At 43.0% G+C, this 22764-nt stretch overlaps 1 protein-coding gene across 4 annotated transcripts in view; it reads left to right on the top strand.

The window, feature by feature from the left end:
• The window catches only part of znf536 (zinc finger protein 536), a 317559-nt gene that overhangs the window by 224051 nt on the left and 70744 nt on the right, over nucleotides 1-22764 (top strand). The gene's annotated exons all lie outside the window — the stretch shown is intronic.

Genomic DNA, 22764 nt, shown 5'->3' on the forward strand with positions numbered 1-22764 from the left:
ATTGGTTCAGAGCGTCGTGACTGGAAGAGTCACGAGCACAACGTACGACACAAGAATCAAACCGGCCATTTACTTAAAAAAACTGGCACATAAAAACGATCTCTGATACCTAAACTGAGTCGAGTCAAGCCGAGTCGGGCTAGAACTGATTAATCGAAAAAGAACTCAACTGAAAATACTCTAATTTAAGAAGCTATTTAAGGTATTTATGACATCTTATTTCCAATGAGAAGGAAACACTCAGGGCGCTGTATATCCTCAGGCAGCTGTATCAGCAGAGAGCCGCACACATAAAATCTCACACGTGTTTGAAACACAAATTCAGTTTCTCCATCACTAAACACACCACACAAACACACAAACACACAAACACACAAACACACACACACACACACACACATATATATATATATATATATATACTGTGTGTGTGACACCCACGAAGGATCCTCAGACCCTCACTGAAGATCTCCAGATTGGCTCTGAAGTGATTTTAGCCTTATTTCAGGCAAGTTTAGAAGCTATCCGCCCGGTGACTAGCAACAGATTAATCTTTATTACACGTTTATATTACTGCGAGTGCAGCGCCTCCCTCCCACCCGGCAGCATGGAGGGAATAACCCTGGATGAGTCAGAGCAAGACCTCGGCTCCCCGTGCCGTCTCCTCCACATGTCTCTTAACTATCTTAGCTCTCATAAAGCCGGCTCCCAAAAGCCCATTACTTTATAAGACTCGTCGATCTATGACCCTGTGAAAAATGAACTGTCAACTTTCATGATTCTGCTAAGGTTATAGCCGCTCCTTGAGACTGAAGAAGGAACTCCTTTTTTCTTTCCCCATTTTTCCCCCTCTTCATTTTTACAATGTTCTGCTGCCGCTTGGAGCCAGTTGCTAAAAAGTGTCTATATAATAAGAAGAAGAAAGTAAAAATGGAAAGTTGCCTCTGAAACGACGACTTTATAAAACCCGACAAAGACGGGAAACAACGACGGCTCCTTCAGACACATTTGCATTGTTTGACGATTACAATTTTTACAAATTTAAAAGCGCTTCACACTTTCAATCAAAACACAGTAAATTATTCTACATTTTTTTACATTATCATTGTTTGTTTTCACACTCATAAATCTTTGCTGTTGAGTGTAAAAAAAAAAAAAGAGAAAAGAACGGAGTGGAATTTGCTGTCATACGGCACATTTATGACGATACAGTAAAGCTGAGGTCTCAAACATGAGGCTTGAGGGCCACATGTGGCCCCCCAGTCGATTCCATGCGGCCCACCACTTAATATCTGTCAAATATTGTGATTTATGGATTCATTTTGCATCATTAATTAGTGTTTTTATGTGTCCCTGACATAATGGTTAATGGCCTCCAGGTTATTTGAGTTTGAGACGGCGTCATAGTTAGCGGTGAACTATTTGGAGATAATATCTATTTGTGATTTACTAAATCATTCTTAAAGGTCAAGACTCAGGTCAATAATTTTCTGTGTCATAGATTGTCAGTCAAGTATTATTCATTATAACTGGTTTGTGACAATCAAAAATAGCTTTTTGCAATTTTGTTAATGTTTACGTTTACGATTTTGATTTGAAAAATGACAAATTTTCCATTTGGTTTAGTTTGCACAGTTAAAAAAAACAACAATTCTACAAAGTTGTAACTATTTGGAGCTAATAAGGCACATGATATCAATAATTGTAATAATATACATATAATAATGAATTGTAATAGTAATAAATAATATGAATTCTAAAATAACATAGTTTGCAGTGTTGGCACCAGACTTTCTGCACATGATGACATTTTGAAAGCATTTATAGTATATACTATTATATTATTAATTCACGCCTCAGTGTCTGATCAGAACTCTGCGTCACGTCCTCACATACATGTTGTCACTGTGACTCAGCCGTTCGCTGTAATCTGAAATCGCTGACGACTGATTATGTATCCGACTTCCTGGCAAACGTACACTATATTTATATTTACCCTCCATATTTCTGGGATGGCACTGAAGAAGAAGAAGTAAGTCTCAAAGATATGTGTGTAACACGAGTAAAGTGAAGACGTGTGACTTGTTGTGCCGAGCGTGACCTTGTGTGATCCCGGCCTTCAGCGACAGATAATATGACGACACTCTATCCTTCATCTTTGTGCGTCCAGCAGAATATTTGAGGCTCCGTGAGAGTCGCAGGACGAGGGTTTGAGAGGAGAAGTGTCCGAGTGGGACGAGTGTGGTCACTCCTCTTTCCTCTCCTTTCCTTTTTTTACTCCTTCTCACTAAAAGTGAGTAAATGAAGTGGAGGCTCTTGGTTGAGGACGAGTGTGAATATTGACTGCATGCTATGGCCCACATGCAAAAAAAACCCCCACTGCAATACTTTAAAGTATTGATAGGATGATTACTGCTATTACTGTCTCTCCACTGCAGCCACAAGTACGGATGTTATATGTGATTACTATCATTATGACTTCTAAGAAAAACGGCCACTTCAACAACGATGTGGCTTCACCACATATGGATGTAAATGCAACACTGCTGTTCTTTTATTTACTGTAAATGCTGATATAACATTTGATATTTCTACTATTACAACTGTACGTGTGTAGCACATGTTGTACACTCGGGCAACTCAGTGTACTTTACATGAAACAAAGAAAACAGGTTAGACTAAAATGGAGCATAAAGATTTAGATTTAGCTTCAGGATGTGGTTCATTAAGGTACTTTACACTACATGCAGTTCTCCCTTAAAAATATGGAATTCATGCCAGTAAACAATATTCCTGTTTGCTTAAAATAATACATATTGACTCCAGAAATACCAAAAATTGGACAGTAAATGTACAGTTAACGGCTTTGAATTCACATAAAACTCTACTGTCCTGGTGTTGTTTATCTTTTCAACCATGTTGTTATTACCTAAGAAGGAGCCTTAGAATCCTGTTTTACCTCAAATTTAAACCACTACCCTGCTTGGTTGCTCCGCTTCCTCGCCATCAGCCTCACCCCCCCCCCCCAAAAAACTGTAGTACCATCTCCTACCTTCTGCCTTAAACTAATGCTGTGTTGATGAGAGTAGTAATGCTGTGGTTTTCACTGTTTCTGGTCATCTGTCCGTCAAAGATCTAGAGATGTTCTACAATCAGTTACCAACAATGTCAATGCTAAACAAAGCAACTATAAAAAAAATAAATGTACACAATATAAAAGTTAAATTTGACCATGACGATGTTAGCACTGACGGAAACGGCTGCCACGTTTTTTTAAAAAACACTCTTATAGTAAAAATCCTCACTATTGCAGTTTCTCTCTTTCTCATTTATACATATATATATATATATATATATATATATATATATATATCTTTTTTTTTCACATGTCCACTTGTAAAGTCCTTTGTGTTGGTTGGAGAGGGCGGGGGCGGCAAAAAAAAGACGTCCCCCCAAAAACTCAATTCAGACCCGGGCGAAATGTGATTATCTGGAGTGGGTTTGCATTAGGTTTGTATGCAAATACGGCATAAATCATTAATATCGAAATTCTCCCCCTCAATCTATGGGACTTGTTGTAGGGCACGCACCGCACGTCTGGAGTGGCCGTCTCTTCATTTGTACGCCCAGAGGAGGAGGGGGAGGAGGGGGGGAGGAGTGGGGAGGAGGGGGGAGGAGGGCGCACATGAGTCTACTTGCACCTTGACATATGACAAATACACACATATCTCTGTCCACCTACACACATTCACACATTTAAAGCACACCTCCCTAAATCGTAGCCCGGTATTTATCAATAAATGTCATTAGAGCAGCAGCAGCAGCAGCTTCAGCAGCAGCAGTTTCAGCAGCAGCAGCGGCAGCAGCAGCAGCAGTTTCAGCAGCAACAACAGCTTCAGCAGCAGCAGCAGCAGCAGTCGTGCATCGTCTGTAATCACACGGACGTATCTGCTCACTGAGCTATGACGCTCCCGTGTGTCGAGACCCCGCGCTGCTCGTTGTTCCCTCGCTCCACGCTCTACATGTGCTTAACACAATCAATACTTGGAACGCAGCGGAGGCCTCGCCTCCTCCTCCTCCTCCTCCTCCTCCTCCTCCTCCTCCGCCGTCGTGCATTATCCAACACCAGGCATTCCATTATTCAAACGCCGCACACGTCGTGTTACTCGCATTACCCCGAGCCCTTCACTCATTTAATATGTCTAATGTTGACCAAGAGGTTGTGACTGACGAGCTGGAGAGGTGGCGACGGCAGACGAGGCCGAGCACCGCGAGAACGCCGTGAACGTCGGAGAGTCTGTGGGCGGAGTTTAGAACTCTCACTCTGTGCTTCTAAAGTTCTCCTTTGAAAACACTTTTCTAACAAGTTGAGGACGATCAGATTTGATGTTTAAGTTTGTCACCATGTTGTTTTCCCGCCTTCTCGACCAGGTCTCTGTTGGAAAAACAGATTATTTTGACCTGGTTAAATAAAGGATCAACAGTATTTTCACACATCTCCCTCACAAAATCCGATTATTTCCCTTTGTGATTTATTTCTGACAGAAAATTATTTTTGTTTCCTTTTCTTTGCGTTGTCTATTTTCGGTCTATTTTCGCTGGGAAACGCCGTCACACGTCGCGCGTAAATAAAATAGGCGGGGCACAGACATTGAAAAGTAGACGCGTCTCTAATCTGTTCACATGAATCCTGAGATTAAAAGCAGCCAAAGTAACTGATTCACAACATTTCCTTTAACTGCTGAGTTTCAGCTTCTTAAATGTGAATATTTTCTGGTTTCTTCACTCCACGTAACAAAGAAATCATTAAAAACAGTTTTTTTGTGACATTAAGTGTGAACATTATCGTCATTTTTGAGAAACACTGATGAACATTTGTCCACGTCCTCTCGCGTCTGTTGACACATTGACAGATGAGTCCGTTACAGGACTAATCGTTAGTTGCCGCCCGACATCAGACTGATCGATAGTTGATATACGACTGACATCAATACTTATTTTAGCACGTTGTGTTCTGTTTAATGCCTTTAACATGCGACGCTGTGTGGAAAACGGGGCTGAAACTGAGGTTAAAATGTGACACCATGTGATGTATGACGTGAGGCGATGATGTAAAATCTCAGGAGTTTAAGAGCCTTAAAAACGGTATAAAAACAACAAAGTGAGGGCCAGACTGCCGGCCACTGATTGGTCAGGGACTCCGCCCACATATTTTTTAGTGAAAAACCAACCTAAGCCGCGCCGTGCCGAGGCGAGATGAAGACTGCATTTACACCAGGCCTTCTTCATCAAACTTCAAGGACTCAAGGAATCAAGGAAGCAAGGAAGCAAGATCTGCTCCCACCGAATAATGTAGGCCTCGCTTCGAGTGAACCAAACGCAGGGCATTGTGGGTAGTACCGATAGGGTTTGATGAGGCTCCATGTTTTGCTCGTATGTGGAGGAAACAGCAGATGAACAGTTTCCTTGTTCATCGTCTGTCTCGTCTTCTCCTTCAGTCGTTCTCGCTGCAGCGCCACCTTCAGGCGAGGAGGGGGAATACGTGATGTTGAACTGAATGTTGCAATCGTGCAGAGTCTAGTGGAGACGATAAGGTGTGGAAACGTCTCATGATGAAGGAGAAGTTTCTAAAACTAGCTGCAAACGGGGGAAGAGTCAGCGTCGTCCTGCTCCACACTAAACCCTAAATATGATGTTTTCCCAGATACAATCTTAATTTCCTTCCCTGAGAATGTAAATCAGGTGTGTGTGTGTGTGTGTGTGTGTGTGTGTGAGACAAGGACACTTGTGTTTCTCTGAAGTGAGAAAATCTTAAATTACAACAAGTTTACAACAAAAAATGTGTAAAAAAAAGTCCAAAACTCAAAAGGTTGAGACGGGGACACAGAGAGGATGATTGACATTCAGATATCACAACTAATAATGAGTCCCGTCCCCCCCCCCCCCCCCCACACACACACACACACATCCTGCAGATAAGAAGCAGCCATTTTAGACTTAATGTTGGGCCATTTGCTTGTGCCATAAATGTAAAACCCTGCACATATAAAATATAAATAATGAGTTAATTAATGAGTTTCCCCCCGTGTATCCTTGCTGTGATGTCATTGGAGTCTTCGTCCTACAATTTAAGATGTCTATTTATGTGTGTGTGTGTGTGTGTGTGTGTGTGTGTGTGTGTGTGTGTGTGTGTGTGTGTGTGTGTGTCCCATGACTACAGATGCAACGAAACCCATTCAAACATGAATATAATGCTCAAAGTCTTCATGTAACTCTGTTTTACAGTATGATAGAGACATAAATTGATTAAAATCTATCATGTGACGATGAAACTTTTTCTCATTTATGAAGTTTTAAATCTTTAAATAAAGAAAAGTCAACATTTTATTATAAGAGAACATGTAATTGTTCGCGGGACCTTTCTCGTGTCCTGACAGCGAATAAAGACGTCGTTATTTATTAGAATTATTAGTGTATGGGATCAAATTAGCTGCTAAACTGATCGTTAAATTTGAAAAAAAAAAATGCGACGTTCGTTCATAAATTAATGATTTAATGAGCAAATAAATTAGTAAATATAGCTGTTGACTTATTAATCTAAGACCAAGAGAGCGAAAAACTGTCACAGATACAGGGTTTGACCAACATTAACATTAAAGGCTGAAGAATCCCCAAGCTCATCACGTTAATATTTATTTAATAATAATAAAAAAATGAACCTTGAGTCCAAATCCATATCCAGATCACCACAAAAATCTAATCATTTCTCCCTTAGGCCTCAACCCATGACCGGGAAATGTTAAGCTGCCCATAAAGAGACAGAATAAGTGATTAATCTGAATTAAAACTCCTCTCTCTCTAATATCTGTCATGGAACTTTGTCATGGGTGTGGCAGCGTCACGGCGACCACAGTCCCGGACGTCACCTGGATTAAGGTTGTTTGAGATTAGAGGATTTGGAGTTAAGGGTTAAGAGTTAAAGGTTAAGGTAAATTCACTGTGTGTGTGTGTGTGTGAGTGTGTGTGAGAGAGAGAGATAGAAACAGAGTCTGTAAAGGAATGATGATGATAACTGAAGACATATGGTCTCACTGTGAAGCACAGATGTAGTGGATCACACTTGGCATCGCTGGTGTATTTTTTACTTTTTTTTTCTGGTTTAAGTGGAAGAAAAGGTAGACACACACACACAAACACACACACACACACACACACACAGATGATCCTGTTTATGTAAACGCACAAACGCACAAACATGTCTCACCACAGTTATGACCCAACATTGAGTTCAAACCCTGGGTTTATCTGACCCTTCCACTCACTGCAGGGAACTACGGAGGCCTGCAGAGGCCAGAAAGTATGTCCTCCTTCTTTATCTGCGTCCGCTTCAAAGCGTAAAACACACTCTCTGCTGTTGAGACGCGACAACAAGACACGACACGACGCGACACGACACGACGTGACGCGACGCAACATGGCGGCATCTGTAAAAGCAAGAAACCTCCAAACCTCAGTATGTGTAAAGACCAAATAAAGCAATTACACACTTTTACAAACATAAATCCAGAGTTGTTGATCCACTGCTGCCTCCATTAGAGAGTATATGTATATATATATGTCTATATATATATACATATGTCTATATATATATATACATATGTATGTATGTATATATATATATAAATAGACATATATATATAAATAGACATATATATATATAGTTATATATGTATACATATCTATTTATACTGCCCCCTGTGTCTAAAAGTGGGAACTGCAACACGTCCCGAGGCCTTAAAAATAAGGTAAATCACGATAAAAAAATGAAATCATGTAGTTGATAATGAGCCGGACTCACAGCTCAGACGAGACTCAGTTGCACACACACATCTAAAGGGTTTGGTGTAAACAGGGTAATCTAATTGAAACTTCCTGTGCTCACTGGTGCCCGCGCTCCTCGTGCTCTCTCACTTTCCCACACTCGTTTTCACTCAGTTTCCCCTCGTTTTCTGTTTGTTGCCGGAGAGCGTGTGCTGGGGAAGCGTCTGTCTGTCTGCCTGTCTGTCTGTCTGTCTGTCTGCCTGTCTGCCTGTCTGCCTGTCTGCCTGCCTATCTGCCTGTCTCCCCCTCCTCCTCCTCCTCCTCCTCTGCGATGACAGCTGCGACGACGCTGCTTCCTCGTGTGTAACATTATTACCAGTTGGACTCGCTGAATTATCACCTTGTCGCCCAAAAGTGCAAATAGTGTCGTTTTCAAAGAGCAATTAAGTGTAATAGCTGCCGTCGAGCCCCGAGGACGCTACCTGTTGCTCTTCCTCTGCCTTTTTCTTTCTTTTCTCGGCAGATGTGATAGCTCTAAAAATACCCCCCCCCCCCCCACACACAGACACACACACACACACACACACACAGACACACACAGACACACACAGACACACACCTCAGTGATTCCCTAGATATCAGCTGCTGAAAGGTCCTCTCTTTTTTTGTCTTCATATTCTTCCCATGATTCCTTCATTCTTTGCTGTCTTTCGCTAATAACGCCGCTGATGTCGGCCACATGGCGTTTCCTGGAAGGGGGGGTGTACAGTGAATGGGGGGGGGGGGGGGGGGGGGGGGGTACTATCGAGTTGCCCTCGATAAGGAAACGGAGACGAACGCTGGATGATTGCAAAAGTTACATGACAATTATTCTATTCATTATTGTGGAAACAGAGTGAAGACAGCGTGGGAGCGCCGGGGGTTTCTGCAGCGACCAGGAATCACGCACACACATCGACTCCGCCCGCGCACTCACAGAACCACGTTCACGAGAACATGAAACACCGGGTTATGAATCGGCCTTCCAACCCAATATATATCTACGCCGTGATCTCTGCCTCCCGTCGTCTCGTTAGTTTGCTGTTTGTTTCTTTTCTTCCTCGACTCCTGGAGACTTTGTTCAGTTTGAGTTGCTCCTCTTAAGAATGCAACGTTCCCGTCCCCAGGCGCCCCGGAGATGTGAGGAGGACGCCTCGGAGGAGTTGTACTCATAAAGCTCCTCATCCTCCGAGGGAGCGAGAGGGAGAGAGAGGGAGAGAGAGGGAGACGGAGGGAGAGAGAGGGAGAGAGAGGGAGAACTGGCAGGCATAATAACTACACTTACACAGCTCGTCGACACATAATGAGACAATGCCGCAGCAACTTCAAGGAAGAACACAGATATATAAAAAAAAACAACAGAGAGCAAAGGCAAAGGCGGTGCAGGGAGGAGGAGGAGGAGGAGGAGGAGGAGGAAGAGGAAGAGGAGGGGAACTGGAGGAAAAAAAGGAAAAGAAACTATGTCAACTTTTATTTCCTCTGTTATTCCACATCAATGGATGCATGCCGTGATACTAATAAAAACAAAAATACAACATACACAAGTATAGACACATAGGCAGCGTGTTTGAAACGCTCTGTGGCAATTAAGGACAAATAAGTCGCGTTCTTCTCCCTGTCGTGACGGATGATCCCGCCGCCACTCGCTAACAACACGTTTGATTCACACATCAAGAGAGAGAGAAGAAGAAGAAGAAGAGGAAGAAGAGGAAGAAGAGGGGAAAACAAATAAATATAAGAGTGGAATCAACAAAAGTTGTGCGCTACAGCGAGCGAGAGAGAGAGAGAAAGCGCGGGGGGAATAAGAGTAAGAATAGCGAGCGTGGAGACAAATAAGCTGGCAACATTATAACATTAGCAGTTTAGAAAATACACTTCATTCCTCGGCAGAGATGGATATAAACTGCATTGTTGCGTCTGCAAATCCCAGCGACCGGATTTAAACGGCTGCATTGTTTTATTAACGGGGCGGGGTGGGGGGGGCGGGGGGGCGGGGGTGGAGGAACAGCGGCTGTTCTAATTACAGTGATTTAATCAGGATTAGAGAGGTTACCTGGATGAAGCCGCAGCAAGGACGCGCGCGTTTAAAGACAAAAGTGCCACAAACATGCGCTGGGATGTTTTTTAGCGGCGAGTCTGTGACTCCGGAGAACAATGAGTCTCTTTGCTCCGGCACGAGTCAACACTGGACTATTGTTCTGACGCTCTTCTCCCTCCCTCCCTCCCTCCTTCGCTCGCTCTCTCGCTCGCTGCCTCCTCTCCTCCCTCCTAGTTAAACAGCAGGCGGGAAGGGAATCCATTTTAATCTGATTAATAACTTAGTTGATCACATATAACCCAATTTTCAAGTCTGTGCCGCCCTTGTCCGCGCCGACACGCCCACCCGCTGACCTTTGGAGTCGCCACAGTCACGATATCAACGCACAATAAACGCCATTGTTCTGGTTCTTGGTTTTTTTTTAAAGGAAGAAAAAGGAAAAACTGAGGATGTTATAGTTTAGTTGAAGAGGGATTTCTGTCAGTTTGTGACCTCTAGTGTTTCTAACAGTTACTGTCATCGTCACAGGACGACTTTCCTTCAACACACTCATAACTGTGTAGAATATAAGACGTCTTCTTATTGTCCCGTCAGTCGTCTCTGAGGAAACTTGGACTTTTTAAGGTCAACGATGGAACAATCGATTAAAACATTTACAATTCTATTCGTATTTGTTGTAGTCGTTGATTTTCTGGCTGTCGAATCGTCAAAAAACTTTATTCCAGGATAACTTTCACTTTCCAAAGTCCTGAGGTTCTACCGTAATGACAAGAATAAGTGTGCTTTCCTGTATCCATCCATCCATCCATCCGTCCGTCCGTCCGTCCATCTTCTACCGCTTTATCCTCCACATGAGCGTCTCCACAGGGGGGCGCTGTGCCAATCTCAGCTGACTTTTGAATTTTCTCAATATCGTAAACGGTCCAGTTTCTAAACTCACTTCAGTTCCGCGGTCACAGAAGGTAACATTTGATCTCAGTAAAATAATGTATAATAACGTATAAACGTGACATAATAACGTATAAATGTGACATTTTAGATTAAATAAATGTAATCTTTTTTTTTACAACAACAAACCCTCAAATTTCCTGAGAAAATAAGTTTACACATTAGTAAATATAGCATTTTATAGACATTTACCTTTGACACGTTTTGATAGTTTGTATACTTTGTTATAACTGAGTCGTATGAACACCAGAAACATGTCATCCTGTCACTGTGTGTGTGTGTGTGTGTGTGTGTGTGTGTGTGTGTGTGTGTGTGCGTGTGAGTGTCCTGGCTGCGCCTCAGTGATGGGAACACGTTCGCTCGTGTGTTCACAGTAATATGAATCGTCCTTTTAAAACAGATATGGTTACATATTAGTTTTGAAAGGTACAGTAACTGCCTGAGCGTTAATCCGCCCTGCAACACTGGGCCTCTTTGTTCCCGCGGCCCGGGTTAATAACTGGCCTCCTGATCCTCATCTCTGACTGCAAGAACTTTTCTTTTTCCTCTTCATCTTCCTCCTCCTCCTCCTCCTCCTCCTCTGTTTTCTGAATGTATCTTTGATTACAGCGTTACATGAGCTCTTTTTTTGTGTCATTTCTGTTTCACTCAACATTTTAACGCTGAGAGATTTGTATTCAGGATTTGGGCAATTATGATTTGAACGCCACAAAGTCTAAACCGCGCAGTGACAAGTGAATAAAAGAAGAAAGGGAGAAAAAGAGAGCGAGAGAGAGAGAAATTATCTCTTCTTTCTCTCCCAAACACACACACACACACACACACAAACACACACTCACAGGAAATAGGAATCAAATATTCATGAAGTGGGCTGAGGTTCTCGTCCTCGTCCATATGCTTCCTCCTCGCAGCAGCTTGCAGTGGACGTCGGCGTCGGCCCGAGCTCGTGTGACACAGTCAGAGCCGGCGATCTCCGCCGCCACCTCTGCCATCGCGATAACCATCAGACAGGTCACGTCCAACATGCACCGCTCACACCCCCCGTGCACCACCCCTCCTTTGTCCTCGCTGCCCTCCGCTCAAACCCCGTGACTTCCTCTATCCTTTAATAATCTGCTGGGAGAGAGAGACAGAGAGGGAGACAGAGAGAGAGAGTGAGACAGAGAGAGAGACAGAGAGAGAGACAGAGAGAGAGAGTGAGACAGAGAGAGAGACAGAGAGAGAGAGAGTGTGATTCACTGGACAGGAATCCTTGTAAAAAAAATCAGGACGCCTGCATTTGCCAGTTTCCAGAAATTGTAGGAACTTTATGGTTTATAGTTTTTCTTTTATTGTGTCTGTGTGTGTGTCTCTGTGTGTGTGTGTGTGTGTGTGTGTGTGTGTCTCTGTGTGTGTGTGTGTGTGTGTGTGTGTGTGTGTGTGTGTGTGTGTGTGCTTGAACATACAGCTCTGTGAGGACCCCAAAAATACTCACTCTTCCTCATACAAACCACAGGAAGTGAGGACATTTGTGAGTGACAGTTCTTTTTTTTAGTCAAATAAATACACATTTTGATCATATACTTTGTTTTAGATGTTATTCTTATCAGATAAATACATCTTTTTTATGTGAACCTTGATTTTAGTCGTTATTCTTGTTCACGTTCTCTTTGGTTTCCTTAGTGTAAGCGAGTGTGTTTATGTTCACTTAGACTTTTGTCATCTAACAGCTAACAGTCGTTCCACAACAGGAAGTGGTCACACTTCACTGTAAAGTTTTAAATGTGCCATATACATGAAGGTGACCTTTGACCTTCACAGATGCACGGTACAAACCAGGTCATGACACGTGGTCGTGACAATCTATCAGACCTTAAAAATGGCTGTTTATGTTTATTAAGGACTTTTAGAGGGTTAGGGTTAGTTTTAAGAGTAAGGGATTTAGTCTTGATAGTTAAGATTAAGGTAAGGGTCTATGAGGACAGAAAAACTTAAAAACCACAGGAGGTGAGAGTGAGAGGTGACAGTTCCTCACATTCTTCCTTACCTTAAAAATTATAGTTTAAGATAAGATTTTAATTAAAAATGACTCAACACTAAGATCAGGACTTTTAACCTAAAACCTTTTTAACTAAATATACATATATATATATACATATATATATATATATATATATGTATATATGTATATATATGTTTAGTGGAGATAATTCCTTTGAAATTAAGGAATTAAACAAAAAAGTAGATATAGGGCTTTTCTGGGTTTAAGATTAAGGGTTAGTTTGAGGCATTTAGTTGTGATGGTTAAGGTTAAGATAAGGGCTTAGTTGTTGCTTAGTGAGTGTGTTCACTGTACAGTAATATGTGTGTGAGTGTGTGGGATTAAAAGTGGAGGGGATTAGCAGCGTACTTTAAGATAAATCTTTTTTAAGTGAAACCTCATCCTCCTCTCATTCTGGGCACAAACCGCTCTTATTAACCGCTTTTCTTTCTCGTCCTCTTTCACGCCGCACGACAACTTTAACTACACATGCGCTGCCAGTTACACACAAACAAACACACACACACACAACCACCGTTTTAAGCTTTTAAACACAGAACAATGGCAGAGCACATTAATGCTTCTGTGTAGGGAGAGGAGGAGGAGAAGAAGAAGAAGAGATAAGCAGAGCTTGGCTGCGCTGCCCCTCCATCCGTCTCTCTCTCACTGTCTCTCTCTCTGTCTCTCTCTGTCTCTCTGTCTCTGTCTGTCTCTCTCTGAGATTCTCTCAGCTCGTCAGATTCCGGGCTGATGTGTTTGCGTCGGCAGTGAAACAGACAAACATCACATTCTCAGTCTCCAGACTCTAATTGACTGAACAAGGATTGGTCACACTTTTAAGAAGCGTCTCGTAATGGATTTCCATGTTTGTGCCTCTTTTAACTGGCAGCGCAAATGGGAGGAATAAATGTTGTCTTTATTAACAAAAACAACTCTCTCTCTCTGTGTGTCACTGTCACGCTCTGTGTCTCTCCATCTCCTCGCTCTAAACGATGATATCAGAGCGACGCTCGGCGTCCACTGCAAGGTCGCCGCCTTCCGACAGATGACAAACGATCTCAAGATGGCCACGTCGTCTGTCCTGTAGCCGCCGGCCGTGAAAAGAGATGCATGTACACATCTGACTCTTCCTCCTTACTCTTCTTCACTTTCTTTCATTTGATTACCGCGTCGCGTGAGGGCAAAAACTGACTCCTGATTATCCTCACCGAGCGCTCGCAGGCCGCAGAGACGAGGTGTGAAGGGAGGAAGATGGTGGGGGGGGGGGCGGGTGGGGATAGTAAAGGAAAGAATGAAAGGCAGGAAAAGTGGGTGTGTATCATGTTTCTGTATCAGGAAACACACTTGGCAAGAGGCTGTGATTCAGTATTATGGACAAGCTGCTCATCAGATGGGAGTTTGGGTTCATTCCTGTGTTGCCCACCACTCCCCTCCTTCCATCCTTCCATCCATCCTTCCATCCATCCATCTCCTCTGCCACCCCTCTTCTCTTGTTTGCCTCCCGTCCAAGACGTGTCTGGTTTGTCCTCGGACTGGACAGCTCCGTCAGAACCGGCCAGAACAACTTGGCGTCTTCGCATGGACAGAACTTTTTGAATCATGTCATTAATTCATCTTCTCCTTCTTCTCCTTCTTCTTCCCTTCATCTTACGTTATTTCCTGGCTCATTATCTGTGCGGGGTGGACACACACACACACACACACACACACACACTGTGACGTCCACTTTTGACAAAACTCTAAGTTCATTTCTTAATTATCTGACTCGTGTCTTACACTGTCTTCGTCTTCTTCTCCTCACTCTCTGATCTTCTTATTATCTTCTCATTTGGATGCAGGCTCTCGGCAGGTAGTCACCCCCCCACCCCCACACACACACACACACACATACACTATTCCTCCTTCTTCTCCTCTTCTTCACCCACACATCCATACATGTCCATGTCCTAATTCTTTTTTCCAGTAATCATTATTTTCATTATCAATGAATCCATCAGTTTGTCTATCGATCAATAAATACAGCAGTGGAACACACACACACACACACACACACACACACACAGTCTGAGAGGAAAAACAAATCTTTTTCAGCAGGCACAACTTCTTCTTCTTCTTGTTTTTCTTCTTTCCTGTTTGTAAAAGAACTCCGTCAGCTCACCTGAAGTTTTAGAGGAAGAACACGTCTCTGACTTTTTTCTCAGGCTGTGAAACAAGAGACAGACATTCTCTCAAGTATGAGAAGTTTGCAAAGGGAAGTGTTCTCTGCTTGTGTCAAACCTCGTCTAGGAGACGGTAGTGAGAGCTGCTATGATGTGCGGCGTAGAGACAGTCACACTGACTAAAAGACAGGGGGCGCTGGAGCTGAAGATACTGAGAGAACAGGATCAGGACAGGATTTTTAGGGGATAAAGAAAGCGAGTGAAGGTTGAGATGTTTTGGTCCCCTGACAAATACTGAGCTGTTCTATATATCCACCATCTGACTGACTGCCAAATAATGAGCTATTCTATACATCCACCATTGGACTGACTGCCAAATAATGAGCTATTCTATACATCCACCATCGGACTGACTGCCAAATAATGAGCTATTCTGTACATCCACCATCGGACTGACTGCCAAATAATGAGCCATTAGTAATGAACTGTTCCGTATGTCCGCCATAAGACTGTCTACAAAATAATGAGCCGTTATCTATTTACATCAACAGACTGACTGCCACTTAACGAGCCATTCTATACGTCCATTAAGAGACTGACTGCCAAATATCGATCTATTATGTACATCCACCAACAGACTGACCGCCAAATAGTGAGCTGCTCCATCCATACTCCCACTGTTCTTTATATCAACCAACAGACTGACTGCCAATTAATGAGCTGTTCTAAACATTCACAAGCAAACTGAGTGCCAAATAGTGAGCTATTCCATACATCCATCAGGAAACCGATTGCTAAATAGTGAACTGAAGAAGAAGAAGAGGTATATGTTGAACCTGAGTGTGGTTCTGTACAGGATTCACTTACACAATAAAGTGAGCCAAACTATTCTATTGGATTTTTTTTTTTTTTTTTGAATGCCGAGGTTGCAGTATTGGATCTTACACCTATTGAAGCTGACGCAGTATAACAAAGCGTGCAGGGGCCAAAAGTAATGATCATATACAAATATCAATATGAGAAAGAATGTGTGCTAAAGAAGACGCATGGCTATTGATGTTTAAATAACTGTAGTGTCAGAGAGATGGAGAGAGAGGGAGGCAAAAATGTGCATCATATTTTCTCGCCGTGTGAAAAAAAAGGGGGGGAAGATGGAAGGGAGGAAAAAAAGAAAAGGAGAAGCACCTAATCGAAGACAACCGGAGAGACACAAACAGTGGAGCCAAGGGCAAAGTCTCTGAACGACAAATACATATATAATCACATCATCTGCCTCTCTCTCTCTCTCTCCGGAAAGAGGGAAAAAAGAAGAAAAGAGCGTTTGACAATGCAAACTTTGACGATAAAAAAAGAGAAGAAGACGAAGAAGTTATATCTTCAACTCTGGTGTGTGTGTCTTTTAATTTCTGCGGGCACACGCCGCTGTATTTGCATTTCAAATACTCGTATTTGAAAAGGGTGGATGAAATGCCAAGACGCAAATTTGATGACAATCACCTCGACTCAGAGGCATCGGGCGGAAACCTTCTCTCTCTCTCTCTGTCTCTGTCTGTCTCTCTCTCTCTCTCTCTGTCTCTCTCTCTCTGTCTCTCTCTCTCTCTCTCTCTCTCTCTGTCTCTCGCCGCTGACATTAAAACTTCACCTGAACACAACACAAATAGGAACTCAGGCAAAGACGAGGAAGCTTTATTTGTTTGGAACACTTTCATACACTGGAGGAGGGAAACTCAATGTGATTTACGTAAAACAAAACAAAAACTGAGACTAAAGTAGAGCATAAAACAAGAACGCGCAGACACAAGTAGATGCACAGTTTGCATGAACATCATTCATATGTTTTAACGTCATTCTCCTAATGATGACGTTCAGCGTCCAGACAGACTCAGACAATTCAGACACGCGCATGTTCACAGGCGTAGCTCTACGACACTTTTAAGTTTTAGCTACAGAAACCGTCTGCATTTACGTAGACATGTTTACGTAGCCACGATTACATAGACACGATTACGTAGACACGTTTACGTAGACACGATTACATAGACACGTTTACGTGGACACGATTACATAGACACGTTTACGTAGACACGTTTACATAGCCACGATTACATAGACACGTTTACGTAGACACGATTACATAGACACGATTACGTAGACACGTTTACGTAGCCACGATTACATAGACACGTTTACGTAGACACGATTACATAGACACGATTACGTAGACACGTTTACGTAGCCACGATTACATAGACACGATTACGTAGACACGTTTACGTAGCCACGATTACATAGACACGATTACGTAGACACGTTTACGTAGCCACGATTACAGACACGTTTACGTAGACACGTTTACATAGCCATGATTACATAGACACGATTATGTAGACTTGTTAACGTAGACATGATTACGTAGACGTCTTTACGTAGACATCATTACGTAGGCATGTTTACGTAGACATGTTTACTTAGCCACGATTCCGTAGACACGATTACGTAGACGTCTTTACGTAGACATCATTACGTAGACATCATTACGTAGGCATGTTTACGTAGCCACGATTACGTAGACACGATTACGTAGTACTCGTATCATTCTTGTTTTTGCATCATTCGCAAAAGGCTGAAAAGTTTCAATGCCACCGGCCAACTTTGCTTCATGAAATTACGCGAGAATCGACGACTGATGTCCGGCAGCGCTGCCGTGCTCTATCACCGATAAGTTTGTAATGTATTCAGGGAGGAAGTCAGTCTATCGTGAACGCAAACAAATATATCACGAAAATGTTTCAACTTTAGCCAAAACGTCGCCTCACGTAACGACACAAACCAAACCAATCACTGTTGAGATTCTACGAAGAACGTCATTTCCGTAACACGGCGTCGCATCCATGTACAGTGGCCAGTCAGACTCAAACTTCATCTCTGTGTGTTCACACCTGGAGCTCTACAACAGTTTGGAAAAAAACGCCCAGGAATGATCTTGTGACGCGTGACCTCAGCGTTAGAGGCCTACGAGTTGTTTTTATTCTCTTTTAATAGTCTTTTATGTTTTCTGGACCAGAACCATTTAGAGATTTGTTTAGTATCACTTTACATTTAAATCTCAGCTCCTATACTCTCAGGACAACAGTGTGTGTGTGTGTGTGTGTGAGTGTGTGTGTGTGTGAGCCGCCGCTAGCAAACTAAAATAAGAGAATAATCAGCAGGGTTCAGAATGAGGAGGAATTGATTCAGCAGCAAACAGTCGGGGTGCACGCTCACACATTTTCACACACAGCTATATGTACAGCCTCCATCACCTCACCCCTCCCTCCCCCCCTCCCTCCCATCGCTGCCTTTTCATCACTTTTCCATATTCATTTCTGTAATTTACGGTAAATCCAATAGCTGTCAGTCACTCACACACACACACAAAAAAACGAGGGGAGGAAGAAAAAAAAATTAAAAAACAGTGCAGATTTACAGCAGTGGGAAACAGCTGCTGCAACATTTACAGCAAAGACCACTCTAAAATATTAAAGATGTGTCATCACCGGCGTTCAGCCTCTGCATCTGTAACCATCTGCTTTCTATTAAAACATTAGAAAAAAAGAAAAGCACACACAGTGCACTCGCTCGCCGCCAACCATGCTATTTTCAGCACTTTTTTCCCCTCTTTTCTCCTCTGGGGCAAAATCTAACACACTTTAGTTTGGGGTAAATAACATAAAACATCATTAGAGCCTCCATTAATCATATTTTATTATTATTTTATATTAACATCACCTTCATCTCTGCGACAGATGGACACTCAGAGGTTCTGAGATCATACGGTTCACACCTGAAAGGTCCAGTGTACTGTTACTGTGAGAAATGAATAATTATGTGTGAATAAGTGAAAAATTGCTTCATAAATGAAAAGACAAGTTAGTTTCTGTAGCCTTATCCACACTGAAACACAACGTGTTTGTTTGTAAACAGTGTTGTAGTACATACGCCAGGCCTGTGTGTGGCGCCAAACCAGAAAGGTCATAAAAACTCTTCCTCCTCTTCCTTCCCCATTGGATTTTTGTGGTTGGACCCGTTTATTCCTCGTTTACGTAGCGAGCTAAAGCCTCAAAAACACACAAAACAACATACTTGTGGAGTTCTGCAGAAAAAGCAGCGTCCATGAAAGAGAGTTTACGTCAAAAGTCTTATTCTGAGGCTTTTAAACGACAACATGTTTATTATAAAGCAACTATACACTAATACAAACACAGTCAATGGATAGTTTATTCAATAAAATCCATTATGTTTCCAGTGATCCTGCGTAGTGCAGCTTTAAAAAACCTTTTTAAATAAAAGTTGTGGCTCCTCTGATAATCTGCTGTGTCAGTAATCTGTAGTGAGTGGAGTTCACAGTCCGTCACCTGTTTGGACCGAGATAAATCTGCGTTTATCAATCGTGTGTCAAAGTGAATATTTTTATCTTAAATGATCTGTTGTTTCTTTACCATCGTGAAGAATAACACACACACTCACACTCACACTCACACACACACACACACTCTCCTTGTGATTTATTTCATTACATTACCGGTTCCCGACCGCTGTGTCCTTGAGCAAGACACCAAACCCTCGAGTTTCCGTGACTAAAGAGCATCAGCTTAATGTCTGAAATGTAAAATTACAGCCCCCCCCCCCCCGTCTCTCTCTCCCTCTCTCCCTCTCCCTCCCTCTCTCCCTCTCTCTCTCCGCTGATGTCCTTGGGTTACTCGGGGTTGCGGAGGCGTTCAATGACTCAGGCTGTTTGGGGCGGCGACATCTGTCCTGTTAGAACAGATAGAGACGCGAGAAAAGTTGAACAGAATAAAGAAGAGGAGGAGGAGGAGGAGGAGAGGAGGAAGAGCAAGTGCTCCTGAAAGCGGCGCCCGCGAAATATTATGTTCCGCGCGAGCGTGAGATATGGGAGGGGAGAGACTTATGGTCCGAGTCAAAGGTAAACAATTACAACATCGTGAGTCACTTATTTTCAGAGCGTGCCTTTACAGGAACATCATCTCTCCCCCGATTTAATAGGTCATTTCCTTTTTGTTCTTGGGAGGATTGTAGCACACGATGATGCCGTGGAGCGGGGTGGTCTGTGCCGAGCAAGAGAACAACCGAGAAAAGAAAAGAAAAGAAAAGAAAAGAAAAGAAAGTGACAGATTGAAAGTTGGCGACAGAGAAACATTCTGTTCAAATTAAAGTCGCTCGTCCTCGCGTTTGTTTTCCTCTCGTTGATTAATAAATATTTTCATTTCTATTATCTTGTCAGAGCAAATCTAGTTGTCCACTAGCTGTCATCTCCTCCTCCTCCTCCTCCTCCTCTTCATCTCTCCATCATGATGTCACTATCTCGGCGTGAATCATTAGGATATCAGTGTTCAGCCAGTGACAGAAAGTGCCTGATTAACAAGCTCTCTTGTTTTTCCCCTCCGCTTCTCCTCTTTATCCTCTTCCCACTTTTTCTCTCTCTCTCTCCTTCCTGAAACGAGGACTCCCGCTGCTTCCTCCTCCTCCTCCTCCTCCTCCCTCCCCCCTCCTTCCCTTCCCCTTCTCTTCTTCCCTGTCGTGGATGGCAGGGAGTCACAGGTGTGTGACAATAATTACACATACACTCAGGGAAAAGAAAAAAAAAAAAAAAAGAGAAAGAAAGGAAAGAAATAATGTGGTTTTCTCCATTTAATAAGTTTGCAGTAAAATAGGCAGCGAGATAGCGAGAGAGCTCCAATCTTATCGGATACCCCAACCCCTAACTTAATCATATGGCTCTTAAGAGCAGCCTGCCACCAGCTGGGGCTCCGTAATATGCATGCAATATGTGTGTAAAACGATACGCTTTAATTTTGAAGCCCACTTTAAGCAGCAACAAAATCTGTTTATATGAGAGACATTTAAAAAGAAGAGAGGGATGGAGCGACGCAGGGAGGGAGGGAGGGAGGGAGGGAGAGCAGGGGATTGGGTTAACTCCTGCTCTCCGGGCCTGACAAAAGCCATCTGTCGGGTGTCAGCTATAGTATCACTGCACGTACTGTAATGTACAGAGAGGAGAACAAATGAGGGGGAAAAGTTTGCTCTAAAAGGGATTGAATACGCGGCTTGTGTTGAGGATGTGAGGGAAAAACTGATTTCAGCCGAATAACAAAACACTCATGGAGTAAAATCTGCATCGGCTTAACTCTGTGTTACCTTATGAGTGTGTTTGCACCTTTATTTTAATGTAAGTCAACCTTTTCCTACTAGAAATGAAGGATGTTGTAAACCGTTCACTCTCCCAAACCAAACCCCATAGAGAAAATCAGCGTTTTTAGCTCACGGGGACACAGGGGCCGCTGGTCCACCGCTGCCTCGTGTGGTCACTCTGTGTCACTGTGGTCAATCTGAATGAAGGATTTCAAACAGAGATGTGACAAATAAAGCATATTTGAAGTTATTGATGGATCAGCAGTGGATGGACGAGCCCTCTGTGCTGCGACGTAAAATCGCCGGTTTTCTCTCTGGGATTTGGTGCAGGAAAACGAGCGCTTTACAAAGTGGAGTTTTAGGTCTTAAAAGATGCAGAAAATGTTGAGAATAAGCGGCGATCATATCCTTAAGATGTCACAGGATTAAAGAAAGCAGATTTGATCAGGTTAATATTTCTTAAATAGCTAATATTTTAATATAATATCTTGTGTTCCTGCTGACAGGAGCCCAAACACGGGGAGGTTAGGAGCCATTATCTTGGTAAACTGATCAACATGCAATTATATCATTAAATAGAATTATAAACTGTAATTGTTTGTCATAATTGAACGGAACTGCACCATTTGGAGGACACAACCATCACTATCTGGCCTTCATATCATGGTTTACTGTTCCAAACCGTACCATGATGACTCTCCTCCTCTCATCCATCACTCGTGCTGTGATTTGTAGGCAGTGACGGGAGTTTTGGGATCTCCAGGTGAAATGAGAGCAGACGAGATGGCAAACATCAACATTTACAGCCATCACTTTAAGGACAAATAACATTTTAAATTGGTAAATGAATCATGAGTTACAAGAAATGTTTGGTTAAAGATTTAAGGCTTTTGGAACCGCTGGTGTATGGAGTGATGACCTGTGGTATCACCAACGAGAAAAGGACAGGGGAATGTCTCTGTGTGTGTGTGTGTGTGTGTGTGTGTGTGTGTGTGTGTGTGTGTGTGAGGCATTCAATCACAAGGGGAGCAAAAGACTTGCAGGAAAGGAGGCAAGGAAGGAAGGAAGGAAATAGTTGAATGGGTGTAAACTTCAAAAAGCTTGTGACGGCTGCCGTCACTGCCGCCGCCAGCTCTGACCCCCGCTCCACTCACTCTCACTTTCTTTTTGCACACCATCCCCTCTGCTCCTCCTCCTCCTCCTCCTCCTCCTCCTCCTCCTCCTCCTCTGGTTTTCGCCTGGTGTCTTTGGTGATGTAGCGCGAGAGGAGCGATGGGTTCTATCAAAGCCGCCACTGTCTGTTCTTCAGACTTCAAACCCGGGGCCCCCGTCCCTTCGGTCCCTTCAGTCCCTCCTGCGTTCCTCGGTTCCCTCGCTGGTCCGTCAGCCCCAATCATCGTATCTGTGCGGCCCTGGCAGTGAAGCCTTGCACACTGGAGGAGAAACATTTGATGTGTCCTCAAATGACGGGAGGAAGTGAGGAGGAGTCAGTTTTTCCTTTATAAACTCCTCCCTTTTGTCTCAAACTTCACTTCCTGCCCAGAGATCAA

Source organism: Solea solea, chromosome 5, assembly GCF_958295425.1.
Source record: "Solea solea chromosome 5, fSolSol10.1, whole genome shotgun sequence".
NCBI lineage: Eukaryota > Metazoa > Chordata > Actinopteri > Pleuronectiformes > Soleidae > Solea > Solea solea.